We start from the raw sequence: 17,532 nt of genomic DNA, 5'->3' as shown, positions 1-17,532 counted from the left end.
GACAAAAAAAATGATAAGAACAATTTTGCAGGATAAGGTGAGATATTACATAAACTTGATGTTTTAATTTACTATATTCCAAGATATTTTCTTTGATTTAACGATCAAAACTATTCAAATCAAGAATTATAGAACTATAATAAAACCAGAATTCTTAATTATATATTGTTTGTTGTTGTCACGAAATGATCAACTTCAAACACTCTTTAAATATCTTTAAATATCTTGCTCTGGAAAATTGGTCAGAACGGCATAATATTACGTAATGTTCTCAAAGTAACTCGCCGCTGTTATAATAGTAGCCTTCGTGAAAAGTATGCCACTTTACTTCAAAAGTAAATTTGTTCATGTCATCGTTAGCATGTTGGTATACTGTATCAAGTTAGTGGCGCATAGTGCGCAGATATTGTCGCGGTTAATGGATCAGGCCATTAAGTATATATTCGATCATCGGAGCGAATCACATTTCATATTTTCGTCTCTCGCAACGCTCATTCGTGGCTTGTATGTACATTCATCGCCCGAGGCATGTATGGAGCTTATCGTTTTCGATTAATTGTAAGAGAAACGCACGATGATAACTATGATCCGTGAACACTGCAAAGAAAAGAAAACAAAACGCGATGCAACCAAAACATCTACTTTTTTATCTCGTTTTTTCCCGCGGTCTCCCTCGTTCACTTCGCAAGAGTTTTCCTTTCGAAAGAATACGGAGGAACAGACACTTGCTCGTGCAAGAGGAGAACGCGCGTCACACGACAAAGTTCGTCCTTTTGTGCCGCTAGGAAAGAAGCTTATGCTTCTCTGCAAAACAAAGAAATAGTTTTCGTAATTTCAAACGCTATTTGATCCTTAACTAAGCGCCGTTGCTCGCAGCGTGACAAGAAAATCTTGTGACGCAATTTTATCTTTAAAAAATAATCTTTTTCATTAAAAAAAAATGCGTGGTTGGTTATTATTAAAAAAAATAATATGATTTATTTCGTCGCATAAAAGGCATTGCATTTGTATTCAAAGCGGTAAATTATGTGCGTTTAATGTATAATTGAAATGTAAATAAGATTGGGTATAGCTAACAAAAAAATCAATTTTATAAAGCAATTTTATTACGTTTTTTCTTTTTAGCGTAATATTTTGTGTAGTCTAAGATATAGTAAAGTATATCGTAATCGATATTATTGACACACTCTTAATTTAACCCATTTTACAGGTTACTTGAATTAATAAAATCGACACTTCGCGCGCCGATGCATATGATGCGCGGTTGAAAGTTTCGAAACTACCGAAGATTCAAGGAACTACCAATTCGTTAAGGAGCGAACACGTCAACAAAGGTGTTACCACCCCGAATTCGACGAGGCATTAGTAGAGTTCCAAGGTACAATTGTTCCACCAAAACTTCGGGAGCTGCCGCATCAAGATCCGCGCCCGTTCGAGTCAAAGACAACTCGAGTCAAAGTTCCGCCGTATTATGAAGCTGACACGGACGACAACACTTTCAACGGAATCTGTCGCGTATTTGCATTTCGCGTCGCGAAACTATTGTCCGTGAATTCGGAGTGCAAAACCCGTACTACTTTGTTACGTGTTTTACCAACAAAGCCCGTACAAAACATTTGCGATATCGGATATTCCTGATTTTTCATATTTTACGATAAAATAACGATTATTGTATTGTATGATTTAATTATTTCTCTTTCTTTTTCGGAATCTATTAAATATTACATAACTTTATTCGTTTCGGGATTAATCAACAAGTTTTTTCACAATACATTGTTAGCAAAAAAAATAAATATGTCGCTATACATATGCACCTTCAAAAAAAACATGCACAGTGCATTTTTATAAAATATATTTTTTTTAACACAAAATTTCCAATGTTATAAAATATAATATTATATATGATAAGTATATTTTAAAATTTACAAATTATATACAACATATTTTATGTTTCTCAAAAAGTCCAAAATACATGTCATATCTCGAGCTATAAATGTTCAAAATTTGCTACACTCTACGTCACGCCCTCGATTCAAGCATTAATTTGAGTTGCCGTACGAAAATCGCGTCACGTTTCTGCGCTTTTCGCAGAAATAGAATACATCATAGATAATCAACACTTTTATCCGTCCCTTTTTACTTTTTTCAATCCGCCACATTTTTCACGTGCTTTTCTTTTCTTTCGTTTATTGAAGTAATATATTCATCTTTTAGAAAAAGTGTAGTTGTCCGATCATACTTCTCGCTCACTGGCTCATAGCATCGATGATTAATAATTATAAATAAAGAAAAGTGCAAAAAATGGCAAAAGCAGTTGTAACGAAAAAGATAATTTCATATATAGCCGATTCACTTAATTTGTGAAATATATTATCTTGCAGCGAGAAACAGCTCACGATATACTTATTTGGTAAATTACACACACGACAGATTATTATTTTTATATTTCATCATTCAAACGTTTACATGATATATATACGTAGATGTATATACCGTGCCGATGACGTCCGGGCGAAAACTATGTCAAGCGTTACTAGGCCAGATTTACGGCGGCATGATCATCTGCCGCGTATGTCACGGGTAATAAATAAATCTCGTGCTGTTAGAGGAAAATTTTCGTACCTCCACAATGTGCTCAACCAAGCGGTAATACACGAAAAGCAACGATTTACAACCGTTAATCCGCAAGTGAACGCACGCACGCGCGACGCGTTTCCTGGCTTTTATAACGGCAACAACGTTCTTCGTCCTTTGACAGTAATTCCTTTGATAGTATAATCTACAAAGTTCGTAATACATTGGTACGCATCGACTGTACGAAGAATTTATTATGCGCATATATCATAAAGGATAAGAGCAGAAACAGAATCGGAACTTCTAAACCCTTACAGATAACAGATCGCTTTTCGCAAACTGGGTCGTGTCATGTAATAAATGATTAACAATAAATAAGATTGTATCAAGGAAAATATTGGAAAATTTATTTTAAAATTTGAATAACAAAGGATATTTTTCTTTATTTATCCTTCTCCCTCTTTCTCCGCAATATGTCACTTTTTATAAGTTGTATGTAAATTAAATGGCAAAATAATAAATCATTCATTGATTGTGTGAATTAAAAAAGAAGAAAAAATTAATATCAATCTCTCTTGTTTTATAATAATCATTATGATAATGCTGTATAATTTTGGAAAAATATATACGCAGTATATAAGTCGTACTTCCAATCATTGCCACAACCGTATCATATCACAGACTTGAAAGAGTTCTTTCAGAAGTATTCGATAAAATGCGCGTAATATCATCGCTTATCGTGGATAGGAGCGTACCTAGTATCCGGCTTCCTATCAATGCTATTATACGTAACCCCTCAGACGAAACACTTTGATGGATGTCCCGCATTACGCGTACATGTTTGAGGTGCGAGGCTCTGGAAACCACGCAATGACGCTAGCTGACAGAAAGAGAGAGAGAGAGAGAGAGAGAGAGAGAAAGAAAGACAGAGATCGATCGTATGTATTATCCGCCGTTCCTTTCTTCCGTGTGTCATGACACGTGCGTGGGCACAATGCGCGTGACATTCAAATGTATCGAATGCGTGGGTAAGCGCGTAGGCATTGCACTTTAATGACTGTATTTACCATGTGGCTCGCTTAACTGTTGGATCAGTTGTATACATACGCGCGTGAATCGGGTTAGATCGCAAGCGCGATGGACGTACGAAGAGACGGTAATTGGAGCACAGATCGGCTTTCGCGACACTTCCGCGTTGATTGAAGTCAATGGATCAAGCTGTGTGCGCGCACGGCAACGTACGGTAACGCGATGCCATTCGCCAACTTCGTGATAGCGAATCGCAGCGACGAAAAAATGCAGCGACGCTTTCAATGAAACTGCAAATTTTGCCGTGGATCGCCATGTCGGCGCCAGTTGGTAATTGAAAACGATCCGATTTTGTAAACGTACATCACGGTTTTGGCCGTCACAGCAACATAGCCGATGTCCGCCTGCGGTGTCCGTTTCGTTGCGGCAAAATATATTTCCTATCGACCGAGATTTTTCCTAACATTCGTTTCCGCGTTATCAACTTTTTAAACTTTTTGTTGTTCCCATTATTTTGAATTATTTTGAATTTCTGATAGTAGAATAAAATTGTTTGCGAATGTATTATTTGAAAGACACTGTAATACTAAAACGTATTATATCATACAACATGAATTGAATGACACATCGCCAATAGAAAGTTTTTATCAATTATATACAGTAAATAAATGTTTAAATTACGATTGACGCAGAAATAACTAACAGCACAACCTCATGTGGATAACATTTTTAAATAACAGTATGAATGGTGTATGAAAAAATATAAAAATAATGAGAAAACTTTTAAGCAATCTTCTTTCGATGCTTATTAAGCACGCCAATAATTATAAATTCAACGTAACTAAATATTTTACTCAGTTACAATTAAAAATAATACCCTGCTGCGTTGGTTCGAGTGCGATCCCCGAAATCGGATAGGCGAATGCGGCGCCGTTCGTTTTACATGTACCATGCGCAATCGTCGAAAAGTTAATAAACCGCATCGAATGCGAAAGCGGTAGTCGGGAAAAAAGCTCGTTGGGTTATTCCAACAAACGTACAAATTTCTCACAGCCACGTTTAACTGTAGAGACCGGTAATTGAAACCAATCCGATTTCGAATACATTTGTCCTAATTTCGAGAGCGTTAATACATATAACCGACAATCAAATTTTGCGTAAAAACAAATTGATTATGTCGTGCTTCTTTTTTTAAGAGGGGAAAAAGAGAAAGGAGAAAAAAACAAATCAATTGTCAAGAATCTGACGCTCCATTTCCTTTCTCGCGAGATGCTCATGTACATACGCTAAACCGCCAAAACGCAATTAAGCGGCGATCAAGACGATCTCGATGATGCATTAGCCGGAGAATTTAATCCCGTCTCGGGCAGAGATAAACCAGTGCGATAAACACCTCGAGCAAAGTAAGTAAGTGAAATAAGATTATTCAGATTAGCGCGAGCGAGTCATTATGGTGCTCAAACTTCGGCAAGGAGTTCGGTCATAAATGTGTAATTGCTGAATCCGACGGCGATGGTCAAGGATGATGAATGGGCTAGATGCGAGGTGGAACAAAGGAGTTATCCTCGGGACTATTTCTACGACTTTGTCAAAGTGTTACTAGTACGTCGCGGGTCGGAGGAGGACGGCCGCAAATTCAATTGGCGAACGTCGGACACAACCGAAGAATGTCTTCGCGCGTTTCACCTCATCGAGAGTAGACTACATCATTGTTGTCGCAGCTGCATTGCCAGACAACACTTTTCGCGACGATTCTCTGGCAGTTTCGTCCAATGAACTGCTGCACACCCGTCGTGCCCCTCATCCCCAACGTCAACTCGTTCTTTCAATTTCATTTTCAACACAGAAACAAAGGGGATGAAAAAAGATCCTGAATTGCACTGCGTGTGTGTTTCGTCACCGATTTTATTTAACCGCGTAGATGGCCAATAAACGGTTACCCTGACCGTCAGCCTCATGATACTTTTAAATAGAATATCACGATCGACTACACCAGCAAGCCCTCTTTTTTCTTTCTCCCGTTTTTTTAAGAGCCCTTGATAAAGCCTCTGAAGTAGCATGCATTTTTTTTTTTTTGGTACTCTGAACAAGTTTTATATCTTTTTTGCTAGTCAATTTTTTTCTACAAATACATAATTAATATTTCAAAAATATTTAACAAATATTTAAATCTAAACAAGTTTTATATCTTTTTTCCAATTTCTTTTTATAAATACATAATTAATATTTCAAAAATATTTAAAATAATTAAAATAAATCGCGACCATGGCAGTATATCTAATTTTCATTGATCAATCAGAGATTAATTTCCGGATTTTCCTTTATAAAGAAATATTGCGATTGTCAGATTTCAATATCGGTTCGGCTTTTCATCTATGATCCTCTAAGCAGCTTTTCTGACAATGACGTGTACAAAATGCATATATACCGTTTACATGTGCTATCTATTTCAGTCATGGAATAACTGACCGAGCATCGCTCAAGCGAGCTAACGCAGATTGCGGAGATTACTCAACCGCGTTCGCTAAATTCGGCTCGCGATCGCGAACGATCCTTCCTCGTAAACGGTCCTTCCGTTGCACGCGGACGCTTTATAGCCATCGCACGGACGAGATTCACGTCGATCGTGAATGGACGATCGAAAACGAGTTATCGGAGGAAATGAGTCGATATTTTACTCTGACAAGCGCAGATATCAAATTTTGCGGTGTATTTATCGCGGCTGCTCGTTGGTCGCGGGCTCTTTGTCATTTCTCTTCCTTTTCCGATTTGTCTGCGTACAGCTTGCGATAATTCGAGCTTATTCCTCCCACATATTTCTGGTCAGCGGTTTACCTCTTGGAATTCGCTCTGTGTGCGCTTGTCAATGCCTTAGATAGAATTGACTGGCTCAGAGCTATGATCGAATTGCCTGGTTCAGAGATACATCGATCTCGTTGTAGTCTTTCATTCAGTCATAGCCGAACGCTGTATATGCAAGTTTGAACAACGCGTATAATACGTCAAACTAGATTGCCATTCCGCAAGCGTTATATTGTCAACAATAGACATCCTGATACGCATCGGGAGTAATTTTCGATCAGGCAGTCGATTCGCTCGTAAACCAAAGCATGTCTCGTCTTTCTCTAGCTTTGTATTCGTCCACCCGTATCGTCATTATATTACTAATGACAATTTCATTCATAGTATGAATACTTCGGATATGACAGGATACGTCTGTGGTCAGGTAACAGTTAGGTCAATCCTAAGTATCATCGTGTCGTCGCGCCAGTCGCCGCAAACGCGCACATCGCACGAATCGCGAATATTGTGCAACCAAGCGTGGATTGATCAACAAGCGGGTAAACGTTAGAAACGTTTCCGCATGGTGAATGCATAAAGGTTTATTGGCGCATTACGGGCGAGCTGAATGCTCTCTCGTCAGAAAGTGCTACAAAATGCGATATATAGACACGCTGCATTGTGATGCAGGTGTTGCTTGCTTTATTTCTCCGTTTCCAACGACCGAAATGAATATATTTATCGAAAATTTTTACTTTTTTATATTCATTTATATAAAATTATACTTCTTTTTTTTGTATATTTCATATTTATAAAAATAAAATTAAATCGCATATAAAAATTGCGATAACTAAAATGTATTCCGCTCGTACTCGCTAAACTAAATCGTATAATGATTTTGTATTATCATTTAATTTGGAAACTTTATTCGCTATTGTCTGTGACATGAGAGCCAATCGGAAAATCAAAGTTAAGGCGATTACATCGTCCGCCTATTATGAACACTCGATTGGTCCAGCCGATTCACGCAAGGTAGAGGTAATTTCATAGATTTAGGTACCCTTCAATTCAGATTCATTGATTGCAGAATTTGATAATTGAGAAAAGCTCCGTGCATTTTATTCGCACAATTTAATAGGTTTAACATTTTCTGTTAAAAATATTTATTTTTTTACTGTAAAAAAAAAAGTAAAATTAAAGCCAAATAGAATAATAGAAAGGCTCCAAAGAGCCTTTATATAGCAAACAAAAATTAATAAAGGCAGAAAAAGTAATTAACAAATGTTTTGTTTGTTTAAAAATTTTTAAATCTGATTATATGTTACTGACATTCATTAATTGCTCCTTTTGTTCTTTCTAATTTTTATTTAATATTAAAATATAAAAGACATTGTTATTGCGATGACTAGATTAATTTTTAACAATGCACCGTAATTTAAGTTTACCGACAATACTATTTGTCTCCTTCTATTTGAAGCGAGATTTGCATTAATGGACACGTTAACATGAACTTTATCAAACATAGTAATATAGTTGACAAACTGGTATTATACCTTACGCGCAGACCGCAACAAGCGATTAGGTTTGCAAATTACACTCGGTCGAGCGCAATCGATTGCAGCTGCCGATTACCGAAAACGTAATTAAATTACACAATGGCTATGATTTATAATCCAGACGACCACCCTTCCTGCAATTCAATCGGCTCATCCTTCAGTTACGTATGCAATTCTATTATGTGTAGCGCAGTTGTATAATGAGCAATGCAAATAATGCGCGCGTTGTTTATCGTGCAAAAGAATATTAAATATATCTGTTTAAAAATTGACAAAGGATTCGCATTCCATTTGCAGTATATCGCTAAATATAAAACGTATCCTTTGTTTCCAATGTTTCTCGTAATTGTACTGGAAGGATCGTTCCAATGTTATTAAAGTCAACTCATATGTAATTGTATATCATGTATATCCCTTTGACTTTCACATTTAAACTGATGACATGAAAGCGAAAATGTACTGGTGGTATTTCGAAGCCGCGGTGGAACGTCGCATTCCAAATTTAAACAGTAGCTACATTACTTTCGTCGTCGGACCTTCGTAGGTCGACAACCTCTGAGATTGCCTGCGCGAAATAACGAATACAGACTCATTCGTTAATTCGGTATTACAAACGTAATTTTCAATTAAAAATCTAATAATAATATTTCAATAAGTAATAATATTTCTTTTCATTTTTTTATATTTCGAGAGTGTTCATTTGACTAGATATACTAAGGCTTATTTCAGATTTATCAATATCATATTAGAATTAAAATTCTGCGATGAATTAATCAATGCATTAAAAAATTAATATATGTAGAAAGGGAAACATTAGAGTTGCTAAACACATTATAGTTAATTCAAGAATATCATCTGTCCGCCGAGTCAAATATTCACATGCTTCTAAAAATAATATAAACCGGCCTTACTTAATACGTTTCCATAAATTCTGTGGTTCGCCGACTTTTCGACTTATACGGGTTATTAAGTAGAAGGCTCGAATCTTTCGTGGAAAATTTCGAGAGCTCGAAACAACTCGTATTGCACAACCGAGACACTACACACGCGAGGCTGCATCCACCATTATTCTTTTAAATATTACCCTTAATTGGGTCGACGAACCCAAGAATGCGATGGATATACACTGGCACAGTGGTTTATACCAACAACGCATTACGGCAATCGAGTTGACCCAGGAGAAGCAGGTAGTCGATGCATGCGCCAGGTATGCGTGCTTCTCCTATAGCTTTTCTTCCGCCGCCACCACCACCTTCTTCCCGCCCGTTTCTCTTTCTTTTCCCTCGTACCTTTTTTTTTCTCTCTCGCTTTTGCCTGACCGAACCGAGAGCGAGAGCTTGCCTGGGGAAACTCGTTTACTTTCCGATCGAGAGGCGATCGACCGAGTGAGCGCGAGATGGTTACCTCCGAAGGGCCGACCAAACGTACGGACCTGATGTGATAGAACCTCGATATTTCATCGTGCGCGCCTTCAAATTACATGTCCTTGTGCTCCTCACGCGAACAGGCCTTTTGCAAGCCTTCCTTTTCCTCTTTCTTTCAACGAGCTGTAGGTTTGACGATTGGAAAATTACATACCGTATGACGTGTAGATATTACGAAGTGTATATACTTTTTCTCGCTGGCCCACCGTAAAGAGAATTAGAGACGAAGAAATCCCTCGTTTGATTAATCATTATGAACACTTTTAAAGAGCACTTGAGATTTATGTCGTTTAAAAATGATGAAACAAAAATATACAACAATATAATTAATGATTTATTTTAATTAACATTTATGACAAACACGATCTTTGTTCATCGCTCAATTTTATTTTAGTATATAGAAACGGATCTATATTTTTCGTAATAAAAGAAATTTAAGTAAGTAGATATGAAATATAGCAGGAGATATTATTTCATATTACATAGAATGAGATGCGATGTAGAAATGGATTTTATCTAACAATAAGTCAATTTATATCAAAAATTTAAATGCAAATATGAATGTGCTCTATTTACTATGATAGTTCAGATATGTTTATATATATATATATATATATATATATATATATATATATACACATATATGTATAAATGTTGAGTAATCAAATCTTCATACTATTCAAAAATATTTTATTTTTACGGTTTATGTATCGTAAGTATAGTTTCCCTTATATTCAGTATAAAACTTTAACTTAAGCCATAATTTATTAATTAATAATAAAATAATTATATTATACACACATACAATGCATCCACATGTATATACGCATACCTAATGTATATATGTAAATATAAAAATAAAAATAAAAAAATAGTAAAGAATAAAAAAATGTATAGGCATAAAAAGAGATATGAGAATCGATTTACGGGAAACACGCAACGGGCAATCGTACTGAATTCTCGTATATATTGATGCCAACTTAAGATAATGCTGTGGGTGCGGTGAAGGAGTTCATCGCCTACGCTCGTCGGGCCGATGAACGTATATAGCGGCGCGCCGGAGCCGCTATATCGCGACATATTATGCGAGTATCGACGGCAGAATGCCAGCGATGCTGGGTTAAACTCGTCGTTTTAATGCCGCACGAACTGGAATACGCTCAATTATTATGCGCGAATCCGGAAGCCGATAAGCGCGCGACGCGACGATAACTCGCGGAAGGGATTTGACGATCCAGTGATCGAACGAACGAAACGCATTGCATTGTAAGCGCGGATGCAGCTCAATAGCAAGCCAATTAGCTCAGCGCATGATGCTTTAATCATAGTCAATAAGGCATAATGATACGCAACGATGGTATTTGTAATGGGTGATTACTTCTTTGCTCGATCATTCCTCAAGCAGAATCAAACAGAATCCGTGTGACGCACGTTGACCGAGAATTAAAAAAGTGACATTCTTGCTGCGGCAAATAATAAACATACGTCACAATGTTTTATGATGCAAGAAATAAGAATCATATCTAAAGTATTTCAAATACACCGTATATATTTTCAAGTATACAGATTGTATGATAAATTCTAAGTCGAATAGTTCTTGATATTGGAAATTTAATTGCAAGTTATTATTGATGATAATTTTGACTTTCAAGGATATTAAATATCTCGATTAAAATTTTATCATTTAAAGAAGAGAATTTTAAATTCGTTTCTCAATAACAAGAAAATTCGAAATTTATTTTAGCAATACATCTATCTTTGAAAATGTTGCTAAATTTGATTAATATTTAAAATTAATTTTATTTGACATCGATATGTCAATCAAATTTACATATTTTATTTCTAAATTAGATTAATATTAATAATTTCAATATAGGCGATTGACCTATATCGATTTTAATATTCATAATATCATCATTTAAATATTTCTCTATATCAGGCTTTTATCAGTTTCGCAGAAATAAATCAAAAGATTGATTTCAAATATAAAATCAAATGTCTACTTATGTCTAATTATATTCATTCATATTATATCCTTTTTATATTATTTCTCTAATTTAATAATTCCATTGTTTTTTTTAATATAATAATTATTTTTTTATCTGTATGTCACAAATTTGTATTTGTGTGTGTGTGTGTGTGTCACTATTATAATATTAAAACTACTTAACTCTCTCCCTTTCATTTTAATAATCTTACAGAAAAAATTAAGATTTTTGTCATCTAAAAATATATCTAGCCTATAAACTTCTAAGTAAAATCACTTGTCTACTTAAAATGTAACGTACAATTGTACGTTTATCACATAAAGTAGTATCATTATTTTTCTAGCGCCAATGTTAAATTGAACATGTTCTGTGAGGAAACATAATAAATCATTAATAATACGCGAAACACTGGAAGTACAGTCAAAAATCGCGTTGCATACAAGTCAACGGAATCAGATGTACATCAGAATTCGTTCATTTCGCCCGATTAGGGCTGATACGTGTCGCAAAACAAGAAATAAATCAATACGAATAATGTAGATTACAGCGATCCTTACATCGTGTCTCGTTGCCGCTAGTAAAATCCCATGAGTTCGAGCTCATCTCGTAGTACCCTAGCGTAAAGTCTTTGAAGAAAATGCCCCGAATTTGCATGTAGCAAAGCATCGTCCGGAAAATCCCGGTAACGAAAGCTATTCAAACTTTTCGCATCACGCGAGAAGCGCATCTTTCGCCCCGAAGGCGACCGTGAAAAGGGGTAATCTTGAGGGTACGATACGCGCAAACTCGGATAATTCAAAACCCGAAAAAAAAAAACGAATCTCGATTCCATCCTCTAACTCGATGCGAATTATCCGAGCGTTACATTCGAACTCTTCCCGTACATGTCGCAAGAAATGTCCAACGTTAGCACGAACTTGTTGCGAGATAAATGTCACGAAAATGGCTCGCGTCGTATCCGGGATCGGCGCTTTCGAAATTTCCACGATTCCGCGGCCGATGTTCGAAAGCCAATGGCACGTGAGATGCGGCATCGAAGTTTCTCTCATGCACGGTGAACAATTTTCGACAACGATCGGCGCAGACAATGAATTTTGCTCGATTTTGAGATAACAATATTGACAATGTCGATAATTCTGCTTTGGAGCTTTATCGAATGATAACAATTGTGTAGCAATTCAAAACTGAATCTCCGGATATCGATTTATATCGAGCAAAACTATCGTTGTTGGCTTGTCATGATTCAAGACAACGCCGACAAATATTACGCATCGCAATATCATGACGCGACATTTTTTTTATCTATATGTGCTTACTCATATATTATATTTCCGTTACCAATTCATAATTCTGAAGGCGTATTGATAAAAAACCGCAGCAAATTGATGATTAAATCTCTATTTTTGACGAATCACAGTTGCATTATTATACAAACATTCGTCTTTCAAACTCGCGCACAAATTTCGATTGGACACGTTCCTTTGTAACGGATCGTTGATTTTTAATCCTATTTCGTAGAATTTCTAAAACGAAACGCAATCATACGTGTGATACTTAAGCCAGACGAAGAAACAGAAAAACAAGCTGCAGGCTAAATCCGCGTTTTTGTCTAACTAAAAACAGCCTTCGAGTATTCTGCTGTGTGCTTAGCGCGGATGTCCTCTGTTCAACTTTTTTCAACCTATTCGCCTTGTCCCGCTCTCTCTTTCCCTCTCACCGGAAAATACTCTAGAAACGTGGAATTTTTACTACACCCTCGCGGTGCAGATTCTGACGAGGGTTCGTACGACGCATTAAAGGTGAGAGGCGTTTAAAGGCGATCTCGCCAGCGCGGAAAAGGTGCTTCTAGACGCGACTAAGAAAAAGGCAAAGAACATAACATAATGTCAGGACAGAAACGTCACTAGTAAATCGTCCGCTCTATCACGAGAATGCGTGAAAACCATTTATCAATGTCTAGTCACGCGGATATATTATATCGCACAAAATATGACTTACTTTTATGAAAATTTATTTTTTGCACCGTGATATCGAGAATATATAATTTTTTAATCTAACTTTATATACAATATATATTATATTGAATTATAATTTGTTTTTCGTTGCTGTACGGAATATTGAGTAGTCAAAAAATTGCTTTCTATTAATTTTACATTAATATTAATAGAAAGCAATTTTTTGACTACTTGTTTTTATTTGGAATTAATTTTAATGTTATGTTTTTAACCCAGATGCCTAATTGTTTACTTCGATCATAATTTAACCGCGCAAGCATTGCGATGGATAAATAATTAAAAATAAATTACGAGTTTCCTGCGACGTTTAAGATTTCTCTTACATTTAAAAATACTATAGAGCGAGATTGAGATGAAATATGCGCGCGATGTATACCGCGCTGCGGAATTAATTTTTATTCAAGCTTACAACATCATTGCAAGAATATTTAAAGCTAAGAGCGTGTTTTACTGCCGTATACAACTATTACGAATTATTTAATTGCATAAGTCATGGTTAATTAAATTCATCGCGATAAAGACGGACTGTTGAGACGCAATAGGAGCTTAATACCACGAACAAGTCGTGGAATTACAATCCCATTACAACATTCAATTTTTTCTCGACCCGATGATGTGGAGGTCGCGTTATTTCTGCAGCTAGCGGCTTAATGATATATATATATATATATATATATATATATATATATATATATATATATGTGTGTGTGTGTGTATATATACACCTACAGTCTCATCTTTCCGGTATTGAGTTTATTAGAATTATAAAACGTACAACAAATATGCCAGCGAGTTATTTGTTTAGTAATAACATCAATTCTTCCTTATATAGGGTGCGTATCAAGTATTGTAAGGACATTCTTTGAAAATTCTTTGATCTTTCAAGTAGTTTTTGTTCAAAATTTTAGGTAAAGAAAATGTTTTAAAGATTTTTTAGCGCAATTTCCTAAAATAATTTTTTTTTATTCTACACGTTTTCTAATGCTTTTTATTCATACAAAGAAAAAATATAAAGCTACTTAAGTTTCAAGTGCTAGATTTACAAAAGAAATTTACTGAAAAGAAACTGGATAGCTTTCGTTAAGATAAAAAATTTTAATTTACGTAACATTTTCATTTATCACTAAAAATTAAACTAAAAAATATATATTGGACATTCAATATTTTGTTAAGACATTGAATAAACAGAGATAAATATATATACATGTATATATATTTAAAATACATTTTAAATACATAAAAAAATAAATATACGTGCATATACACAACTTGGCTTATTAGTGAATTATAAATTGCTTACAGTATAAAAGCAATATCATTAAAGAAAGAATTTTTAGAAAAATTCTTTGATTGTGAGTCTCAATAAAATTCCATAAGAATTTCTTGATTTTTATATATGCAAAAAAAATTCTCCGAGATTTCCAGATTTTTCATGTTTTTTCAAGGAGTAAACGTCCTGCTATAACGTCAAAAATATGGACATAAGCAACTAAAATCTTGGCAAAACGCGGAATTCAAAAATAGACAACATCTACTTGTGTAGAGAAAAATTATTTATGAAAAACAAGCAAATTGCAATTATTACTTCCATGTTTCAATGTAAAACGCGTAAAAATACGTGATCCGCCAAATGTAAACAATGTAGCTGAAAACTGTGCGAGTCGATCGTACGTGTATTGATATACACATTTAATTCTTCTTACAAAAAACAATAATATACATAGAGTCATTGTGCGTATGTTATAATAAATCTGTTTAATATCTGATTTTATTCATTCGATATGAGAGCGTTTAACTGATGTAAAGATTAGCCAACCATGCATGTGTGTGCAATGAATATATGAACGATAATATTTACCAATTAAGTAGCTTATCTAACCTATCTATTTCTTATAATTAATTTTGTATCCGATACGCCGATAATCGTGTCAGCAATAGCGAATGTTACGTGAATTGAATGCAATTCCGTCATGCTTGAAAAATGTAACGATTTCTTTACGATCGTCGCTATATGTATAATCGTTATTTATACATACGCTTTACTCTTTTTGTTGAATTGACGCGCATTTTAATATTCAAAAATACACATAAAAAAAAATTAATACGCTGTTACATTGCGCACAGATGGAATTTTTCTCAAAGGACATTCACGGATAAAGTCGTGGACTTACCGTGACGAAGAAAATTCTATAAAATTTGGCAGATTCGGGGTTCGGAGAATCTCGAAGGGACGATCTTCTCTTTCCTCTCCTCTCTCGTCGTCAAGATTTACGATTTGCGAAGCAGAATTTTTTCCTTTCTGTCTTTTCGCTTCTCTCTCACTGCACTGTCATTTACGAGTCGCTTCTCCTCTCTTCGTCAATCACTCACATCACCAGCCGAGATGCCCCGCGGAAAGAGTTTTACGATGCGAAGACGTAAGCAGAAAACTTCGGACTTCTCTCCTCGTCACCCCTCCCTTTGTCTCGTTGTTTACCACGCTGTCACACGAGATCGATCGCGTCGCGAGAAATCACGGATCCCGCGAATTTCGGGGAAACGCGCAAAGGAGAGAGACTCACGCGAGATACACGGAATATACGACGTCGCGAGTTATCGTTGCCGTGCAACAGCGAGCGTGCTCCCTCGGGGCAATCTTTGTGCTTGGAGGTTAGGTTCAAGCATCTGGCGTCGTTTCTCGAGCTTCTCGCTCTCAATTGTTACGTTGAACGTCACTTTGAGCGCCCGCGACGATATGTACGCAACGCGCACCGACACCACGCAAGATTGCGAGCAACTGAAATTACGTGGAGCACCAAGTCGGAGCCTCAGCACGGTAGGACCGGTGAAAAACTGCGCGAAAATCCAACCATGCTGACTGCGCGACCGGCGTCAGACTGCCGCGAGAACGGAGCGGGGATTCAGTTGAGTGGCATCGCCCGGTTAGAGGGGTCGTCTCCCTCTCTTTATCGTTCTCATTGTCTCTCTCTCTCTCTCTCTCTTCCATCTTTCTACTGGCCGGCGGCGACCCGTCTCTCTCCTCTGTTATACTGCCGCTGCCGCTCCTGCCGCCTGTCCTCCCTACCGCCGTGCTCGCTCCCCCTACTCGACCGCCGCTCGGCTTCCCCTACCACGCCGCCGCTCGGCTTCCCCTACCACGCCGCCGCCAACTTCAGTGTGATTCAGTCCCCATATTCCCCACTCTGCGTAGTAGTGAAAGAGTATTCGGTGCGAGAAGGAGAAGTCTGTGAACTGGTGGGAATGAGAGAGCGATAGTGCTTGTGGAGAGAGATGAAGACAAGCGAGAGCGAGAGCAGGTGACAAGTTTAGCGGAACGGAGACTGCGGCTGGTATCAAGACGGAGAGGACTGCGAGTGCGCGATTGACCAGATAAAGATGGCGCAAGGTAAGCGGAGTATGTGAGAGAGAAAGAGAGAGAAAAATAGTTCGGCTGTCGCGTTCGTACGAGAGAGACAGGCGTTGGCGAAAAAGATAACGAATGCACCAGCGGCGTGACAAAGATGAACACAAGCGAGAGTACTAGAAGTAAGACGCCCTGGTCAGACAGAGAGTACCGTCATTGTCACGATAAGGAGACATACCAACGACGTATCGGTCGGAAAGAGACGACGGAAATAAGCGGAATGCGCGCGCATGCGCCGTACGCGGCACGCGGTCGCGCCCAAACGCATCACCTCGCGATTCACATATTGATGTACTACGCTCTTGCACTCGCGGCGAGCCGATTGCGGCCGTAAATGAGAAAGAGACTCGTAGACGCTAAAGACGGACGACGGGTACTCGCTCTCTCGTGCACTCGTGTGTATACATCACTTACTGTTAGATCTGCGTAGGTAGTTACGTGAGTTTATCGCATACGAGTTCGCCCAGAGGTCAACCTCGCCGTTCTAATCGAGTTTGTGCGCGTGGACACGCTATCTATTCACGCGACTTTCTATAGAACAATCTTAATTAGCGTAAATAGGGTATCTACTCTCTGAAACATGCAAAATCTAGAATTTTTTTTGTACCTGGAAAAATCAGCGAATTTTCATGGAATTTTATTGAAACTCAGCAAATTTAAAAAAAAAATTATTTCTAATAATTTTGCTTTCATATTGTAAACAATTGACAAGCAAATGAGTTACGTGTTTAAAATTGATTACAAATATATATCTATATCTTT

General features: G+C 37.0%; 1 protein-coding gene across 1 annotated transcript in view; it reads right to left on the bottom strand.

Moving 5' to 3' along the window:
- Window positions 1–16,350, bottom strand: part of LOC126848372 (bifunctional heparan sulfate N-deacetylase/N-sulfotransferase) — a 102,323-nt gene extending 85,973 nt beyond the window's left edge. The window contains exon 1 of the mRNA XM_050589218.1: window positions 15,539–16,350. The gene's annotated coding sequence lies outside the window, so the exon portion shown is untranslated. The remainder of the gene's footprint in view (window positions 1–15,538) is intronic.
- Window positions 16,351–17,532: the final 1,182 nt, after the last annotated feature.

This window comes from Cataglyphis hispanica, chromosome 3 (genome assembly GCF_021464435.1).
Source record: "Cataglyphis hispanica isolate Lineage 1 chromosome 3, ULB_Chis1_1.0, whole genome shotgun sequence".
Lineage (NCBI taxonomy): Eukaryota > Metazoa > Arthropoda > Insecta > Hymenoptera > Formicidae > Cataglyphis > Cataglyphis hispanica.
The sequence above is the reverse complement of the archived record's forward strand: the minus strand, read 5'-3'. Positions and strand labels throughout refer to the sequence as shown.